The sequence below is a fragment of the Dreissena polymorpha genome, chromosome 14 (assembly GCF_020536995.1).
Source record: "Dreissena polymorpha isolate Duluth1 chromosome 14, UMN_Dpol_1.0, whole genome shotgun sequence".
Lineage (NCBI taxonomy): Eukaryota > Metazoa > Mollusca > Bivalvia > Myida > Dreissenidae > Dreissena > Dreissena polymorpha.
Window position 1 is genome coordinate 38,112,082 of NC_068368.1, and position 15,968 is coordinate 38,128,049.

Consider the following 15,968-nt stretch of genomic DNA (forward strand, 5'->3'; position numbering starts at 1 on the left):
AATACTGAAAATATAAAGTCAGATACGTATACGTTTGTAAGGAACTGATTATTCGGAAGTGCGATGATACGAATAATCGCGATGATTCGATGTCAGTTCGTAGTGATTCCAATACAAATATAGTATGATTTCGGAATCAAATATGCCCTTGTGTCATTTTGTATTTGAAATTAATACAATTATTCAACTAAAATATAATACAGAGAGTAACGCATACAAGTTTCAAGTCTATTTATTTGACTAAACCAATAGTTTCAGTTTATTGGCAAAATCAGCAAATATATGCCTTTGGCTACAACTGAAACAATGGTATTCCGCACGGCTATCTTACAGAAAATAAAGAAACGTGATAACAACTTATACGTTTACTCAAAATGAAGCTCCCATTACGTTTAATATCTTGTTGCGATATCACACACAAAGAAGCGTTATAGTGAAAAGAGATTTCAATTTTCGAAGTTTATTGAATAACAAACTTAGTAATTTAACCGAAGAGCATTGGAAAAGAGGTGGCTTATAAAATACGTTTGTACAAAGAGTCGTATATATTTAATGACAAGGCGAGCTAGAAAATGGGTAATCTTAATTTATTTTTATCAATAAGTAGAAAAAAACGACGATTAGTTTGTCACAGCGTTAATTTAAAACACAAGCGGATATACAAAGTCTTACACTTTCTTTATTTAATGTTTCCAAATTCTGTTAACACAATCATATTTTTCACGGTTACAGCACATTTTCTTTAGATGATTACGATTACGGGAACCCCATTGCCATGAAACACAGAAGTTACTTTCGCCCACGCATTCCGAGGCCTTACAGAAATATTGACAGGAACAGGCACCTGAAAGCAAAAACGGAATTGTAGTGTGTGACCCGTAATAACATTGTGCCAAGTCAAGTATAAAACTATATCAGTGCCTTGTAAGCTCCGCCTACACGATATTTCTACATTTTCGAATATTGAATGGCATTGCAATTCATTGGGGGGAAATGAACAGCCAGACAGACAGACGGAATATTTAAACCTGTATTTAATTACATATTTTTCATAAAAATGGATTGTAATATCTAATACTATTCATATATGGTTATTATCCATAAATATCAAGTACGTACTAAATCTACTTATATACACGTTTTTCTTATAGCCTTATAAATAGTAATAGAGGTCATTTCAACGATTCGAGGTCTGAAAAAGAAATATGGTGAATAAACCTTTTACAGTTTAAATTTCACTAATATTTTTTACTAAAATAACGACGTGTGTTTCTCTGTTCATCTGTGCCGATATAATATATTTGGCCGAGTGTTCTAGCTCTGAAAAGAATCCGATTGCGCGACGTCAACAGAACTTAACAGCTTCAAAACAGTATTTTAATAAAACTAAGCAAAATATCACTGAACAACGCAAAAGTAATAACGATATAGAGAATACATGGTTGGTGCCGAGATGGAGAAAGTTTATCCGGTGAGGCTTAGAAAAAGAAAATTGGGCGAGCTTTATCGAAAAATGACGTCACACTATATACGTCATAAATTGCGTAATCATAATATAACGATAACATTCATGTTGTGTCCCAATAAATTTCAAAGGTCAAATATTAGAACATGTTAATCGTCACAGCGTGCGTAGGAATACACTACTTCCTGTTGACCGGTGATGGGAAAATTTATTCGACCCGGCTTTATTTGGTCAATGTTTGCTACAGAGGCAGGATAAAAAACATATGTTTACAAAATTTGACATATGAAAATACTGAATAAAAGTTAAAACTTAAACTGCAGATTAGAAACTAGCAATACATAAATTAATTTAGGATGAGATAGAGCTTGAAAAAAAGTGTCATGTAATAAAATGTAATAATTGAAACGCGTTGATCATGGCCAATGAATTACAGTGCTTCTAACAACAATATGCACTTCCATTATCTTATCTCTTGTCAATAAATTGGATTAAACCGCCTTAATTTGAAACAATCTTGTATGCATTTTAACCAGTATGACAAAGCATGGTTTACGAAATCCAATGCATGACAGACGAAAATATTTTTTCCTAAGGAAGTTTACAATTATGCACGACTACCGTCCGGTTATACGCAATCAGAAATATGTTTGGAATTCGTCGATGCTTATTTCGTTTATATTACAATGTCAAAACAAGCCCGACAATCCAGAGTGCCCAGCTAACACTAGTTTTGCTTCATCAAAAAAATAAGTCACTCAAGTTCCGTCAGACATTGCTAATTAGTTGAATGGCAATTTATGTTCGGAAAGCTTAATAAGAATACATTTTAAAGAACAAAAAAATAAATAACATGTATTGTAAATCATAGCATACGTCAGAGCTGGACCGTATGTATAGGATCGGACCAAGCCTCATACTGAACCTCTGACGAAAGGCAGTGGGTCGATAAAAGACTTCTTGCGTAGCTCTGACACATGATACTGCCTAAGTCATTGTAGGTGATAATTACTAATTAGACAATAACATACGACGGAGCTAAACTGAACGTCTATAACCGGGGCCCTCGGCCTGCTAGGGCCGATTATACACTAATACTACTCAACTCTGGCAAAGCAGGATTTGCATGTATTTTGTTAATAAGTAATTTTCAATAAATAAAACTTACATACCATTAATATTTTATTTCGGCTTCAGTAAGGTATGAATATCTTCTCGCTAAGGTGTGAACAGGCGAGGTTCATCTGACATCATATACTTAATATCGCAAAAAATAATTTTAAGGAGGTCTTTCGTGTCAAGACGCATCTTTTTCAAATTAAAATTTCGACTGTAATACATTTTTTAATATACAGGGAAGTTTATTCTGTAATTAATACCTCGTTTCGTTGGATCTCTTCTTTCCGGACTGATCCATGGCATAAATACAGCTGCGGCTGCGAGGCTGCACACGACCATGAGGACAACCGATATCTGGACAGACGGCATTGTTCTGGTTACGATGACAGTAGATCCCAAATTCTGTTGAAAATAATAACACAACGCATTGCTGTGTAGCTGTGATAAAATATGTTAACATTTGTATTTAAATATACAGTAAATCGAGGGATGAAAGCGAAACGGCTCTAACTGACATTTTTTTCACAAAATGACTTTTTTGTATATTTTGTATCGCAAAATCCATGCCCATCATGTATAATAATAGCTTAGTTCCATGCAATCAAATAAAAAGTTAAATTGAAATTTGTCCTAAAGCTCTAAGTGAAATTAAATAATATTTTATAGTGCAAAAAGGGTCTATATGCAGACAGCCATTGAAGTGCTACTTAGAGCTCTTTGGCATTCAGGTGATTGATGTTAAAAACAATTCTTAACGAAACTTTTAACAATAATTGAGGAATATATTTACAAAAAATAATATATTTGTATTTTGAAAACCTCCAGAACAGATAATATTTTGTAACTGGTGATAAAATAAGAAAAACTATTGATAAAATTATTCACTTAGACACTTTTCGCACTGAATTTGGGTATTTACGAATTTTCTTTAATTATTCGTTTCATGTGTAACGTTAATAATTAACTTTTTTGACAAATTTAATAAGCATTGAATCGATATTTAACATTCTGTTTTATTTAAACAAGTATATTTTTAAACTATAAAGCTTATTAAAAAAATTGAAACGTAATTGCACAAAAACTAGTTTTAATTGAAATGAATTTCAAAGAGATGTAAGCCTTGTTTTGAGCTCTACCTAATTTTGAATGTAAAATATCTTGTTAAAGAAAACAAGAAGAATAAATGCAGTAAAGTGTTCATCATTAGAATGTTAAGTTGTGTAATTGTTTAATTGAAGATACCTTAAATCTTTGTATTCTTCTTTCGGAATAACCTAGTACCTAGTGTTTTGTATACAACGTCATAAAAAGTTAAACATAACATTGACGATAAATAAATATTAACAAACATTGCAGTAAGTCGGTTGATATTGTGGTATTTACCAACACTAATTTGTTTCTGAGGTGAGATGTGAATTAGTTGGTAACCATTCAGGGGTGATGTGATTAGATTGGTATCTGCGCCAGTGGATTTTAAACAACACGTAACCATTCAGGAGTGATGTGATTTGCTTGGTATCTGTACCAGTTGATGTTAAACAATAAATAACCATTCAAGGGTGATGTGATTTGCTAAGTATCTGTTCCAATGGCTGTTAATCAATAAGTTGCCATTCAGGAGTGTCAGATATGATTTGCAGGGTATCTATGCCAGCGAATGTTAATCAGTAAGTAGCCATTCAGAAGTGACGTGAATTGCTTGGTATCTGTGCCAGTGGATGGTGATAAGTAAGTAACCATTAGGGAGTGTTGTGATTTGCTTGGTATCTGTGCCAGTGGTTGCTTAACAGTAAGTAACTGTTCAGAAGTGATGTGATTTGTTTGGTACCTGTGCCGGTGGTTGTTAAACAATAAGTAACCAGTCAGGAGTGGTGTGATTTGCTTGGTACCTGTGCCAGTGGATGATAACAATAAGTAAGTAACGCTCATTGGGTCATTGTCGACCTGAAATGTCCAACAAGTCACCCGGGGGTTACCAGAAGCCGATTCATGTCACCCTGTGGGTGACTTCAATATAAAGAAGTGAAACTCCAGCTGCTGGAGCAGTATTTAGTTCTTATTATAAACAATTAGTTGGTCCTTAGTTAAAGACAAGTGACCAATCGCCAAAACAGTACAAAACAGCACAATACAAAACAACATAGACACATAAATGAATGAAGCCGATTCTTGTCACCCGGGTTTGACTAGAAGCCGATTCATGTCACCCTGTGGTGACTTCAAGCCGATTTTTGTCACCCGGGGGTGACTAGAAGCCAATTCATGTCACCATGGCAGTGATAATTTTAGAAATCAAAAGTATGAGTCTCAGGGCCTTAAAGGTTTTTAATCTATGGGACCCTGTCACCAGAGAAAAAGTAGACAAAACCCCTCCCGGATAAAAACCCTCCCGTCAGTTGTATAGTGGCCGGACAAAAACCCTGCCATAAAAAAAACGGAGACGGACGAAAACCCTCCCATGAAAAAACGGGGCCGGACGAAAACCCTCTCATTAAGAGACGCGGGCGGACAAAACCCTCCCGTAAATCTGAGCTATGAATTCAAGTACCAACGATTATTTATACTTTTTTAAGTAACACTAAAGTTGTGTATCTTTTTTATTCATCATCGGAATTTTTCGGATTAACGAATGCAACATTGTGTGAAACAATTACATATGTCGGTGTTTAATTGCTTTTAATTGATTCTGCGATTAAACTTATTAACAACTAAAAGTAGTTGCAGATTCACAGTTTGCTATTTGTCGGTGTTTAATTGCTTTCACGGGAGGGTTTTTGTCCGCAGTTGCCGATTCACAGTTTGATATTTTGATAGATTGTTGATTTTTAGAAATTTCCCGGAAAGCACGTTTTTTTTGCATGAATGCGCGTATGACGCGATTAAACGTTGCTCTGTATCGTATTGCATTCAATCTTAATTTAAATTCACTTGTCTATCAATGGTCTCATTTTATGTTTTAATTGATGTTGTAATTATATTGGATTATCGGATATATATGCACATTAGAAAGCGGTATGCATACAGTTAATGGATACACATTTTCTTCTTTCAATTTTTCAGCCCTAAAAACACAATGTGTGAAACAATTACATTTGATAGTGTTTAATTCCATTCACGGGAGGGTTTTTGTCCGCTCCCGTTTTTTTATTGGAGGGTTTTTGTCCGCCCCCGTTTTTTCATGGGAGGGTTTTTGTCCGCCCCGTTTATTCGTGGGAGGGTTTTTGTCCGCCCCCTATGAAACTGACGGCAGGGTTATTATCCGGGAGGGGTTTTGTCCGTATCCCGAAAAAGTATGGGTCCCATCGATGAGCAGAAGAAAAATTTGCACCGTTTTGGGCGGAAAAATTGAAACAACGATTTCTATTGGCTACGAAATTATCGGTTACCAATCGGATTAAGCGTTATTTAAGTAGCGGGAAAACGGCTGCGCGGTATTTTTTATTTCAGAAAACTACACCCTATAATCTTATAGACTGAAGGGGCCATTGTCGGAACAAAAAAAGAGTCAGTAACGGCAGATATGAATTGGTAGCAACCGATTAAAAAAAAAAATGTTTGAAAAAAATATACAAAACTTCTTTGTCTTTTAGTTTGATTGTGTTTTTGCACTTCTACATTGAAAGCTTACGTTGGGCTGTTGACCACATAACGGATAGCTGATGAAGGGAGGTTTTTCGCGGGTGAGGGTAGGTGTGAACAGGGACTTCCGGTTGTTTCCCAGTTTGGTCTAAATTGTTAGCGCCTCCAACATTAACGCGTGTGAAGTGCGACAAACAATAACCCCACTAGACCATTTAATAGATTAACAGTTTTATGTCAATACTGACATATTCCAACGACTGTAGCCATTAAAATGCAGCGTAATTAACAAAAAAAGTTTCCACTTTAAAACAAACCACTAGGAGTTTTATTCATCATTGAAAAAAAAAATATTTCTTATTTTCGCATGCTTTACATGCACGAGGACAGTTAATTTGTTGCTAGAAAATTACAAAAGTGTCAGAAAAATATAGTGCTATGCAACCCATGCTCCGTATCATAATGACGCTTCCTATTGTTGAATACAAAATTAAGCTTGCCAATGACCCGGATTATTGATTGCGCAATAGTATAATGGCGACTATTTTCGGTCGATTTGCAAGTTTTTTGGACTTAAATTTTTTTTTTCTCCGTTCGCGAAATATTTTCCAGTATCATAATTTATACACTTTTTTAGGATTTTGGGTACGCATATATTATAGCAAATGTTTGAGTTCCCTGCGATTTCTATACGGCGAGGACGCGTACCTAAGATTTTCCCTGCAAAGGGGTGACATGAAGCCAGATCACGTCACCCGGGGGTGACTAGCGTCGGCTTTAAGTCACCACAGGGTGACATAAATCGGCTTCTAGTCACCCCGGGTGACTTGTGGGCCATTTCAGGTTGACAATGACCCAAATGAGCGTAAGTAACCATTCGGGGATGATTTAATTTGATTGGTAGCTGAGGCAGTGGATGTTAATAAGTAAGTAACCATTCAGGAGTGATGTGATTTGGTCGGTATTTTTTGCCAGAGGTTGTTCATAATTACGTAGGCTACAGTGGTGTAGTGGATACATGTTTCGTTTATTGGCAAAAGTGATAAAGTGTCCGCCTAGCGATCGGGAGGTCACGGGTTTGATCTCCACTGTGGGAGCGTTTTTTAGATTTCCCCCATAGACACCAAGTACTGGTTGTAGTCCCAGGATGTGACCTCGATAGCGTTTCAAACTAGAAAATGGCGCGGCATAGGCCGACGCGTATCCCCACGCCGCATAGATGTTATAATTAAAAGGCAATTTTGGGTGGGAAGGCCTATGTTGGTGGGGCCCCGGGATGGGTAATGTGGACATGGATGGTCGAGATAGACCGTGTTGTCATAAGAGATGTTAAGTACTTCCATGAATTCAATTGGTGAATAATGAAAAAGTTAAGTTAAAACAAAATTTTGGGTGGGCGTGGTCTATGTGGGCGGGGCGCCCCAGCGTTGGTTATGGGTCAATGCATAATTGAGATTAACCGGATTGTCATAAGAGAAGTTCAGTATCAAGTGAATCGGTGTAGAAATGAAGAAGTTGATGTAAAATAACCTAAAAAATGCGTGAAAATCTCTGACCCGGCCCCATCCCAACCCCATAACTTTTGACCCAGGGGTCATATCCAAATTCCAAATAGTGCACCGTCTCACATATAGCTACCATGTGTGTAAGTTTCAAGGTTCTAGTGCTAAAAGTGTAGGAAGAAATTAGTGCTGCAACAATACGCCAAAAACCGTATTGCAATATATTGTCAGTTCAAAAACCCGTATTGCAATATATCGCAATATATTGCTAACTTGTACCAAAATTATAACTTGCCAATTACCGTATAATCCCGTATATTCCAATTTGAAAGCAAATTCTGGTATATATTTACTAGTGCTGCAACAATACGCCAAAAACCGTATTGCAATATATTGTCAGTTCAAAAACCCGTATTGCAATATATCGCAATATATTGCTAACTTGTACCAAAATTATAACTTGCCAATTACCGGATAATCCCGTATATTCCAATTTGAAAGCAAATTCTGGTATATATTTACTATAAATGTGCTCAAGAATAACAAGAAACACAAACATTCGCAAATTTTCTTAAGTATCAAATACATTTTGGCATTCGTTACTATTTAAAGATGTGATGAAATAACGTTCAACCGGGGCGTTTTTTCCACTGAACACGCGTAATTCACCTGACGTGATGTTCCCGTTTTTATACAACACAAAATACACCCATACTTTCCATGCCATGTTCTACATGTCTGTATAATTTTCGCGCGCTTTTTATTGAGACAAAGGATAAAGATCTTTTTATTTGACGCTTAAAAAAAATATTGTCGCATTAGCATTAAAATTTGGAAGCGTAATTCCGAAATTCCGAATACAAATTTAATAATGCTCAATTCAGAATCGAACAAAACATTTACAGCTGTGCGCAATTAATTCAACGATAATTCTCCGATGTAACAACGCTACTTCGTATAATACACTTTCAGAATGCTATTTTTACGGAATTTTTTTGTACACTGCTTTGTTTTGTTTACCTTGTTATCATTATTTCGAATGGCTTTTCTGGACGAAATTTGAATGCATTTTTGTAAAATGTTCGTACCGGTATGATGAAAGTCGTATCGCAATACAATATGCGGATTGCGTATTGCGATATATACCGATAAACCGGTATATTGTTGCAGCACTAGAAGAAATAGTGGACAATGGGGGTTGGGGTGGGGACCAAAGTTTTGTTTTTACATAACTTCTTCATTTATTCACCAATTGACTTAATTAATACTGAACATCTCTAATGACAACACGGTCTATCTCGACCATCCATGTCCACATTACCCACCCCAGGGCCATTGATAAAGGTAAAGGCAGCTTGGTTCCCGTCCTCTTTCAAATTTATCGAGAGGTCCACGGGAACTACCTCCCCGTACACTCCCCATTTTTTGTTCGCACCCAAAATTGTTCGTACCCATTTTTTTCGTACCCAATTGTTTTTGGTACCCATATTTTTTCGTACCAAATTTTTTTTTCGTACCTAAATTTCCCCGTTCCCTCAATTTTTTTTCGTACCCCTTTTTGTTTGAACCCAATTTTTTTTTCGAACCCATTTTTTTCGTACCCAAATTTTTTTTCGTTCCCATTTTTTTCCTACCCAAATTTTTTTATCCAAAATTTGCAATTAGGGGCGGGGGGGGGGGGTCGGGGGTGATAGGGGGGTATAGTGTGGGGTGTGGTCATTTATTAAAAAATAAGAAAACAACGGAAACAAAATATTTATTTTTTTAGGGCGGGGGGATTCTGGAGTGAGGCGTGGGGGATGTTTTGGGTGGAGTCTATTGTGTTTTGTCAGGTAAGTGTTGTTTTGTCAAAGTATGAATCAAACCTGATCATAAATAAAGAAGCTATGGCAATTTTAGCAAAATTTAATACTTTGACATTGAGGGTCATGGTCAACCAAAGGTCAATGTCAAGTTCGACTTGAAAGGTACAGTACCCTCATAATAGTAAAAAAGTATTTGAAGCTTGAAAGCAGTAGCCTTGATACTTCAGAAGTAAAGTGGATCTAAACACAATATTTAACCAAATATTCAAAGTTACTAAGTCAAAAAATGGCCACAATTCTGTTAAAATGCCAGTCAGAGTTACATAACTTTGCCTGCACAATTCCCTTATAATAGTTAGCAAGTGTTCCAAGTTTGAAAGCAATAGCTATGATAATTTAGGAGTAAAGTGGATCAAAACACAAAACTTCATCAAATTTTCAATTTTCTAAGTATAAAAGGGGCCATAATTCTGTCAAAATGCCAGTCAGAGTTACATACCTTTGCCTGCACAGCCCCCTTATGGTAGTTATTAAGTGTTTCAAGAATGAAATCAATAACTTTTATACTCTAGGAATAAAGTGGACCTAAACGCAAAACTTAACCAATTTTTTTATTTTCTAAGTATTAAAGGAGCCATAATTCTGTCAAAATGCCAGTCAAAGATAAATTACTTTGCCCGCACAATCCCCTTATGATAGTTAGTAAGTGTTGCAAGTATGAAAGCAATAGCTTTGATACTTTAGAAATAAAGTGGACCTAAACACAAATTTTAACCAAATTTTCAATTTTTTACGTATAAAAAGGCCATAATTCTGTCAAAATGCCATTCAGAGTTAGATTACTTTGCCTTCACAGTCCTCTTAAGATAGTTAGTTAGTTTTGCAAGTATGAAAGCAATGGCTTTTAATTGTGATACTTTAGGAATTAAGTTGACCTAAACACAAAACTTAACAAAATTTTCAATTGTCTAAGTATAAAATGGGCCATAATTCTGTCAAAATGCCAGTCAATGCTAAAAATTTAAAATGATTGTGAGATGTGAAGTTGTTGGTGCCCGGACTGTTTATGAGATGTAGAGTACTTAGTACCTTGCCAGTGTAAAAAGCAAACTAGCTGAAAACTGCTTTTTATATCAGAGTACAATCATGTTGCACTATGCCACGTGCATCTTTTATTGTACTGGGGTATTTTAACTGCATCCTGTATTTTGTTTTAATGATATTCACATGATATTATGGCCTTGTTTAATACTGTAATATCCTTAACCTGAAGGCAATACTTGTTTTATGAAATAGCAAAAGTAAGTTGTAATACAATTTGTATAATACATCTATATGTCATTTTCTCTGCCGCGCCATTTTCTAGTATGTCATTATACATTTTGGTTGTGGCACCCTATTGATGACATGTGAGACAGCCACATCCCACTTTCGCCATTCCCTACTCTGTCTCTGCATACTACCGGTACATTATATTGAGACTCTTCACATTTTATAAAACATCATGCTGAAATCGTGCTCTTTTTCATGATGGTAGATGTTGTTGTTCACAGTTGTGTGCTTGACTTTAAGTGTGTACTTTCTATAAAAAGGTCAAGATATACCACATTCACTGTAACTAAGAATGTACTAAACTAATATTTATGATGTTAATAATAAAAGCTCTTGAAAATAATTTGAAAAAAGTATGTTTTTAGTGCGAAAATGTGCCATTTGTTTGCAATATTTTTATATTTAATATAGGAAAAGTATTTTATATTAAATAAATACTGTAAATTGATCATTCAAGTTAATTTAAACTTCAAATAGTACTGTTTCGCTCTTAATGCTGAGCACAAAAATGTGAAATTTCAGTGCGAAAAGGGTCTAAGTGACATTTGTTTGTGAAAATAAAAAAGTTTTTGTTTAAAATGTGATATAATTTAAAACAAAATATTCTGTATCAAACCTGAAATTATATAGCCTTTATTGTTTGAAGTGTTAATCTGATACAGTTTTAACCTTCTCCTGTAAAATTAAAAAAAAATGCCCTAAGAGCCATTTCGCTTTTCCCCCTCCGCCCTCGAAATGTTCATCAACAATTGTTTTAGACACACATTTATCAAATGAAAACTTATTTTAATTGTCAAATAAAAATAACGTAGTAATTACCTTCACGACAGCGGATCAAATTGATGGCTTGCTACGAATATATACACAGAGCACCGTCGGGTATTATCGACCTGCGTGTATTATCGACCTTCTGTCCTGACGAGAAATGAAAATTTAATATTAAAGTGATGTAATCACAAATTCTACGTCATCATAACATGTAAGTTTAAATTTTATGATGTCATTGATGACGTTTCTACAACTTGTTTTACTACCACCACGGTTTGGTGCGATTATTAAACAGCGGTTTAAATGAAATGAATGAATTTTTAAAGTACCATACTATATTTATCAAACATCGATCTACACTTAATAAATGCGATCCGTTTGTGTATGCATATCCGTTCTTTTTTTTTTTTTTTAAAGAAAATTATCATTTGTAGGTTTCTAACTCGCTTGCTAGAAATTGCGGGTTGGGAAGTCATTTATATTATATAAATATTATTTTTACTCAATAATAAACGGTTATATGCGAACCGTACACAACGTTGTCAACGTGTGTTTAATTTGACAATGAACAAGATGAACATTTGAGATGTCTAGACCCTAAAAATTAACATTGTTGAAAATTGAAACATAGAATATCGAACATTGCTCGTTTGAACGGATATTATTTGAAATGTATGTATAATCTATAATTGCAAGATAAAGCATATCAGCTTAATATTCAACACGTGCAACATTTCTGGTGATGAATAATATTGGCGGTCTTTCCCTTCCATAAGTGCCACGCCCACTGCGAGTGTATTTGTTTTCACGAGTCGTTAAACCTGGTGCGACGTGGCGCCCAAAACTAAGCCCTTCATAATCGCGGACATTTTGGAAATTGCGTCATGTAAACATAATCTGGTAGCTGTGTCCGAATATTGGTTTCCCCCAAAAAATGAAAGTCGTAAAACGAGTAAAGTCTACACAGTGATTACTACCCTACATCAGTAAAATAAAAGACTTTACCTCGTTTGTTTGGAGTTAAGACTGCGTTGTGTTTTGTACTCACTGTTATTTTCTAAAACTCGACGTCTTGTTTGCTTGTTTACATAATTATACCCCTAGCCCACCCACCCCCTCCCTTATCCCTCGCATTTTATTGCATTTTTCGAATTTTAAGAGTTTTCATTTGTTTAAGTTTGAAATTGAATTATACGCACGGGCGTACTGTCGTATGCATATGAATGCCCCTGGTTGAATAACCTTATTTCCAACGCGCGAATTGTAGCATTGAAATAAGTATCATCTAATGTCGTTGTATGTATGCGAAATGAAATCATTATTTTTCTTAACGTGAATGGATGTAGAATTCTTATAATGTCAATAATCTTTAAATGGTTTATTAATATGTTTAGTTATAAAATCTATGTCGATAACATGTTTGTACTTTTGTTATAACTGCTAATCAACGCAGAGAAAACATTATGCGGCACCTTCTCCCCAACCCTTGCACTGCTGAATTGAAACCAATATGATATAGTCTCTTTTGTAGGCTATATAAAGGCTATATAAAATTATTATGTGTTACCTTGATTTAAAATATAAATAAAATATAACACTTATCACTTTTAAATTTCATAAACATGTTCGATGCAATAATATATATCGAAAACACGTTTATATCTTAATTTTAATTGTTTATTTAAACCAGAATGTAAATTTGATATACAGTTCGTTTCAGACGTTAAGCATCTGTTTAATTAAGTGTGCATTCCCTGTACATACGAACATTTTCACATTAAAACATATGTTTACATACTTAATACACATTCTTTAAATTGATATAAATAACGTGGAATCAAATGTGTCGGGGAGTTTTTGTTGCTCACTTAATTTAAATTCCCTGGATTCATATCTGAAAAAAGATTGTTATTTTGGGAACAAACTTTTATGGATTTGACGTTTAAAATTGATGACGTAAAAAAACTTATGATGCAATTAAATTCTTACAGTTGTACAGCTCACCGAAAATGATGCTTTTTGGTTTCATATCGCCAATTTTTAGCTTATTAACAGCAGTCGCACATGTTATAAACGCATTGGAGCATTTGTTGGTAACAGTTACTATTGACACACAAATTAACAGTTTGAAAAACTGATATATTGATCAATGTCAACAACCCGTGCATTAGGCATCATGCAGACAGTACAGCTGAAAGACAATTTTCCGTGTATGATCCCATCTATCACAGAAATTATAAATCGATCTCTGGTGGAAGGTTTATTTCCAATCGAATGGAAACATGCGGTAATAAAACAATTGTTAAAGGAACCAGGATTTCACAAGAACTACCAAATTACCGATTAGTCTCAAATCTATAAATTTTTCACAATTCTTAAAAAGGTTGTATTAATGCAGATCACAGTTCACATAGAAAAGAACAGCTTAATGTCATATCATAGTGCTTATCGCAACAACCATAGTTTTGAAGCAGCTATGCTCAAAATGCACCATGACCTTCTTAAAGCGATTGATCAGTACCGAGTAAAATTTGTTGTTATGATTTGTCCTTAACAGATACCGCCTCCCAATCGCAGTTTAAATCGGAACTCCTCTTAACTGTATAGAATCTTATCTGACCGAAAGATCAATGCGATTTGATGTGAATAACTGACAAACTCTTCGTCAAAGTCTCATCCCATTAAGTACATAATTCCACAAGAGCCCGTGTGTCGGTCCAGTGATATTACCATGTACATCGCTGAGATGAATAATCATTGCCTGCCACCGGGATTATATCCCAGTCTTTTGGAATAAAAGACAACGGCCTCAACTGATATAGCGATTAACTCTTTCAGTGCTGGAACTGAATTTTGAAGGCCATTGCAAACAGTTTGGATCCAGATGAGACGCCACATAACGTGGCGTCTTATCAGGATCCAAACTGTTTGCTATTCTGATAGTATTCTTTGAATAAAAAAACGAAGAAAATGAAATTTTAGAAATTCAGCAGACGACATTTTAGCAGACGACAAATTTCCCAGCATGCAAAGGGTTAAGGCACACTGTAAATGGCTGTAATATTACCTCCCTGTAAGTTTTCAATTGCTTCTCAACAATTTAAATGCAAACAGCACACAGATACCAACTTAGTCCATTATTTCTCATTGTATAAGCCTTATAATTGTGTTAATTTTAATTGAGGTATAGTCGAATACTCATTAACGAAAAAGAACTACTAGGTCAATCTTTTAATTATCTTAATTCATTTCTTTAATTAAATTATTTATCTACTAACACTTTCATAACTTCTTCATTATGTTTGGAATGTAATTGTGTGCTTGCATATACCTTATTTCAACAACCAATCTTATATACAAAGTCTCTAAGTTAACCATCGCTTTAAGATAGAAGTTATCTTCTAAGTATTGTACTATAAAATAAGTGGTATACAAATGAAGTTCAACATACTGCAGTTTTTACAATCAAAACCCTACATGTATGTATGTCAAAGCACTGTCGAGTAAATAAGTCTTCTTCTGCGATAGCGCAAATTAATTCTCGTATATAAACAAGGTTAACTGTGAACTGATTGCATTTGTATACTCATGTTAACCCTTTGCATGCTGGGAAATTTGTCATCTGCTAAAATGTCGTCTGCTGAATTTATAAAATCATCATTTTCTTCACTTTTTTTCAAAGAATACTATCAGAATAGCAAACAGTTTGGATCCTGATGAGACGCCACGTTCTGTGGCGTCTCATCTGGATCCTAACTGTTTGCAAAGGCCTTCAAAATCCGGTTCTAGCGCTCAAAGGGTTAAAAGATGTTTTCCAGCAAACAGCTTCAGAACATTTGGTATGAAAAGTTACGTACACAGCACGACGTTTCGAGTGCTGCGCTCTGATGAATAACAAAAAGTTATGATCATTTTTCGAAACCTAAACGCAAGTGTGACGGAATTTCAGAAGGACAGACAGACGGACAGTACGATCACTATAAGCCATCCTACCGGGGGGATAAAAATACTTATTTATTTAAAAAAAATCATGATACACATAGAAAACTCTCACGAATGAGGGGGCTTTCGCTTTATCTTATCAAAAATGGTGAAATATTAAAAAAGACATTCTTTAAAATGTTACCTGGTATTATTCTCCCAACACAGATCTTAACAAGTGATGTGTTTGAGAAACACTATGCCCCCTTTTGAGCGATTTTGACCCATATATTTGACCTTTGACCTTGATGGCTGACCTTGACCTTTCACCACTCAAAATGTGCAGGTCAATGAGATACACATGCATGCCACATATCAAGTTGCTATCTTCAATATTGCAAAAGTAATGACCAAGGTTAAAGTTTTAGGACAGAATGACAGACAGACAGGCCAAAAACAATATACCCCCTCTTCTTC

The 15,968-nt window shown here is 35.1% G+C and overlaps 1 long non-coding RNA gene across 1 annotated transcript; it reads right to left on the reverse strand.

Annotated features, from left to right (window-relative positions):
* Positions 1–216: 216 nt before the first annotated feature.
* On the reverse strand, positions 217–11,788 carry LOC127858908 (uncharacterized). Its single transcript, XR_008039189.1, has 3 exons — positions 11,622–11,788; positions 2,845–2,986; positions 217–844 (listed from the first exon to the last, which is right to left on the reverse strand). It is a non-coding gene; the product is annotated as an uncharacterized LOC127858908 (long non-coding RNA).
* Between the last annotated feature and the right edge of the window lie 4,180 nt (positions 11,789–15,968).